The sequence below is a fragment of the Palaemon carinicauda genome, chromosome 12, assembly GCF_036898095.1.
Source record: "Palaemon carinicauda isolate YSFRI2023 chromosome 12, ASM3689809v2, whole genome shotgun sequence".
Lineage (NCBI taxonomy): Eukaryota > Metazoa > Arthropoda > Malacostraca > Decapoda > Palaemonidae > Palaemon > Palaemon carinicauda.
The window spans coordinates 77802182-77807181 of record NC_090736.1 but is presented as its reverse complement, the minus strand read 5'-3'; positions in this window follow the sequence as shown (position 1 = coordinate 77807181).

Sequence of the window (5000 nt, the reverse complement as noted above, 5' to 3'; positions counted from 1 at the left end):
GAATGAGTCCCAGTGAGTAAGAGACACTGGGAGAGGAGAGAAGGGTTATCAGGTGGAGGGAAAAGAAGCAGTTTTAAGTGTAAGTACTTCAAGTACACCTATTTGGTGATGATGGGTGAGTGGGTCTTTGCCCCCCACCCCCTTCCTGTGGACGATGGCCCAGAGTTTTCTCCGGGCGGGGTTTGTTTGTCATTATGCCATAGCGCCGAGGGTGGTGTCAAAGTAGATTGTACTGGATATATCCAGGTTTGCTCAGCCTAAAGAGCACCAACATGTGCCATTGCTAAGCCCTTGAGTAAGGCACTAGATGTGTCCCTGGCAAGCAAAGAGAGAGAGAGAGAGAGAGAGAGAGAGAGAGAGAGAGAGAGAGAGAGATTAGTTCTCTCCTATACGAGGTTAGGGTGCCGTCAAGTTTTCTGGCACCCTAACCTCGTATAGGAGAGAACTAATACTCTCTCTCTCTCTCTCTCTCTCTCTCTCTCTCTCTCTCTCTCTCTCTCTCTCTCATGATATTCAATTTCGTTTCGGAAGCATTATCGCCTTTTAGAAAATTACGATTATCTAAATAGTTAATTATGCTTTAATAAAACATTCGTGATTTTGTTTAAAATTTTGGGTGTATTTTATCAATCTAAATATTTTGGGTGCCGTGATCAAAATAGTTGATCTGATTACGGCACCCATAATACTTGGATTGATGAAATAAACCCGAAATTTGGAATAAAAGTCCATAATTGTTTTATTAAAGCACAATTAACTATTTAGATAATCGTAATTTTCTAAAAAGCGATAATGCTTCGGAAATGAAATTGAATATTTAGAGAGAGAGAGAGAGAGAGAGAGAGAGAGAGAGAGAGAGAGAGAGAGAGAGAGAGAGAGAGAGAGAGAGAGAGAGACAGAGAGAGCACATTAGTTCTCTTTCATTCGATGTCAGGGTGCCAGAAAGCTTCAAATCTCTCTCTCTCTCTCTCTCTCTCTCTCTCTCTCTCTCTCTCTCTCTCTCTCTCTCTCTCTCTCTCTGTAATAAATGAAATCTTTGTTTCTTTGCTAAGTCTCTATTGAGGCTTTATAATCAAGCACCACGGAGCTAAAAGCTATAAAATATCGTGCACCGGCGACATGAATGAAACTCCGGTTAAGGTTATGCAACTTACAGTACAAGTGAACAAAATATGAGAGAAGCATTTCATATAAATCTATTGGAATTAATATGCTAATTGGAAAATAACAGATCAGGTAATGATTGCTTTTTTATTATTATTATTATTTTTTTTTTTTTTGTAAAGATGAAATATCCTTCGGTAGCATGTTTTAATAATAAGTGAGTTATTTGATCCGAGAATTGAGGTTGACGACGGACTAGGCAGGGTTGATCTGCTGATTTGAATGTAAACAATGCATAAGATTATAATTCACTAAGTTTTAGTTATAAATATGATACTGTAATGTGAATAATACAGACATTATTATTGGATACAGTTAGGAGAAATACCAGGGAGAGAGAAGGACGAAACTATATGACAAAAAGACGAGACAGGGGGAGGTGGAAGCCAAGTTCCTTCTCCTTGCACATTCCTCCGCTAAATCTACGCTTATTATAATAAATTAGCGAAATCAATGAATTTGGGAAACGCCAGAAGGAATGGAAAATAGGAATGGGAATACGTGGAATTAGGTAATAAGAAAGGGGTTTAGAATGACTAATAAGATGCAAATGACGAATGAATGCTAGAAAAAAAAGATGAATGTGCCCATGTTAGGAGATGAATCCTGACTCCTTTAAGGACTACGGATGAGGGAATTGCCTCAAATCTAGCTAGATCGTAGGCTTTTTCAAGGTCAAGGAATATGACAAACACACTCTTGTTATTTATAGTGGCCATGACATCAGCCAGGCATTCTTGCACGCTTATGCCATGGGTGTAGGCATATAGTCTGTGGTACAGAGGTCCAACTACCCATTGGAGCCTCTGGAGGACCATCCTTTCAGCGATTTTACCCGTGTAACTGAGTAGCTCAGCTTAGCCAGTTCCCCTTGGTGTTTTAACATTGAATAAGTTATTCCATCAGACCCTTGGGGCGTGTCCCAGCATTTTGCAAGGGCAGAATCAAGTTCAGCAGTAGTATAAGGTGCGTCTGTGCTTGCAGGTGCATTGCAAGTTATATTTATGAGTATGTTCCTTCTAGGCTGGAGAGTTTCCTGCCTGACTCGCATCTCAGGGCAAAGATTGATTGATTTTGTGCAATTTGTAAAAGGTTTTGCAATTCTGTTGGCTTCTTGTAAAGGCTCAGGATGGGTGGGCCAGGTTTGCTGTCTCTTGGTCCCTGAGACCTTATTGAACCAGTCCAGATGGCCTAGAGGGATGTGTGGTTTGATATCTGGCTGCAACATAGGAGCCATTTTTTCCTTTTAACTTCTTTAGCCACTTGGACAGCTTTAGTTATGAGGTCCCTTAGGAGACGGGGTAGTCCTTCAGTTCTATGCCATCAGAACAGTTTACGAGTATGGTTAATGGCCCATTCGTCTTTTTAATGCAAGGGCCGTAATATCAGGCATATTTGTGCGTATATAGGGGTGTCGCCTCTTTCTGGGCATGGGGGAATTTGCTGCCTTGTTTATCTGGCGTGAAAACTCCGAGAGGAAGAAAGTGGAGTCCTCTCAAGTTCCCAGAATATCATGTGCCTTTCAAAGATGTCCCACTTTGCAAAATATGGATTCCACTTTAGGGGATGTGGAGGGATGTGTTGGAGCTTAGGGAGGGGAAGCTTGGTGAGGGTAGCGAAATGATCGCTGGCAAGGGTTCCGTGGGGCCTCCAGGAGGCTGCGTTTTGGAGGACTTTTGGGATGAAAACTAAATCAAGGATGTCCTTACCCATGTGGGTGCTGGCCGGCAATTCATTTAAGAGAGTAACATTGAGGAAATCTTACAAAAGGAAGTACAGATGCTGCCCCGTGGTGTTTGTGCTCGGAGAGTGCAAGAAAGGGTGGTGACCATTTAAGTTGACTGCTAGGATGGCATTGCAACTGGACACAGAGGCAAAGAGTTGGTTGGCTTCTTGGTAGGGTTTTTGTATACATTGTGCAGGGTGAGTGTTGTGTGGGCTAATATGAATTTAACACTAAGTAGTTCTGCTTCTCCACACTATATGGCTGGCAGCTTTGTGGATGGAATGTTGTCCTTAACAATTGTTATTAAGCCTCGTGTGGTGTCTGTGTGTGGGGTCCTATGGACTGTGTACCCCTTAAAAGAGAGGGGTGTGGTCTCTCTGGGTAGTGTTTCCTGCAGGAGGACTACATCCGGTTTGAGGGAGGCCGTTTGAGATTGCAAAAGAGTGCATTTGCTGTGTATGCCACTGATATTCCGCTGCAATATTTTCAGGGCATCACTGGCCTCATTGGTGCAGAGGTCAAGATCAGAGTCCAATTTTTCGCTGCTGAATGGATCCACAGCAATGACTTTAATTCTATACTAGCCTACAAAACACGGTGAGAGGTCTGGAGCTCCATGTAGGGCTATTCTGAGGTGTGTGGTAATGTCCTTCAGTTTTTCTATGCAAGGGCAGCAGGGAGAGTTTTGGACTCTGATGAGGAGGAAGGAGGGGGATCCTGGGCATATGGTCCTTGGAGATGTTGCCTTGTGGTTGGGTGGGGGATAGGTGAGGTGGTGTCAAGAGTGCTGTACAGCAGGGGTGGCCAGAGGTGGATTGAAGATTCGGTACTGGTGCTAAGGTAAGGGGTTACTTTTAGGTCTGTTGAAGGGGCTGCTGTGGAAGAGAAGGAGGGTGGGGTCTGAAAATACTGACGGGGGAGAGAGCTTGGAGTTTGCTGGTTTGAAATGTTTTTGAGGCCAAGGCCTGAGGGGTGATTGCGGGTAGGAGTAGGGGGGGGGGATCTTTTGGTTTTCCATGCAAGGTAGGCTGGGCATTGTTTACATCAGGCATGGTGATTGCCCTTGCAGTTTAGGCATCTGGTATTTGTTTCTTGTCCCCGTTTGTGTAGGTCAATGAAGTTCTGGGCGTGCGGGTTGCCTCTGAGAGCAAACTCCGCATCTCTCTTCAGAACGACACATGCTCTGGTGGTGCCCCAATTTCTGGCACTTAAAACACTGCGTAGGTGGTGGAATGTAGACAGCTGCCCTAAGGGCCTAGATCTAATGCTTTTGTAGACCCGTGAAGGTACATTCAGTGTGAGGTTACATATCCTTGTTTATTTTTTTTATGTTTGACTCCAGATATGCCTGGGTGTTCACTGACGATTTCACGGTCTAGATAAAGGGGGAACTTATAGACAAGTTATACACCCCCTTTCAGAAGGGGAAAGTTCTTCAAGAATCTTACATTTCTAAGGAAGTTGCCTGCCTCTACATTCTTGGGGACAAGAATGATATCACTTTCCTTATTACTCAAGTGCTGACAACTAGATTGAGACCTTTATCTTTAGCTGACTTATATTCAGTTGTACTAATTCGAGCTATAATTATGGGGGGCTCTAAACCTGGAAAGACTACCTCATTGAGAAACGTTTGAACGTTCATATCTACCTGTGACCATGCCTACAGCTTGCTCGTCCTGTGGCTTCCTGGTTTCCTTGTGCACCCGTTGCTGTTTGTTGTGTATCTCTCTGTCTGTTTGGCTCAGTCTCTGTTACCGATAGGTGTGTTCTTCTGGCCGATGAATTCAGATTCTGTTACTACTAGTTTTGCATCTTCCTGTTCTGATTCAGATTCATCCGTGGCAATCATCAGGGGTCATGGATCTGGCGAGTTTGTTACAAAGAGTGGGATTGAGAGTTGGGGAGTAGAATCCTCGTCTGAAACTCCAGCTTCATGTTCTTTCTGGGTGGTGCAAGAGTCCTTTCTCCTTCTGGAAATGTCCCCACCTATAGGGGAGAGGTTGGCCCATTACTTTCTGTGTCCCCTTCTGGAGGAGCCCTGGCACCTTCATTCACCATTGCCAGGTCAGCAAGGAGTGCTGAGACTGTTCACAAACTCACTAGATCT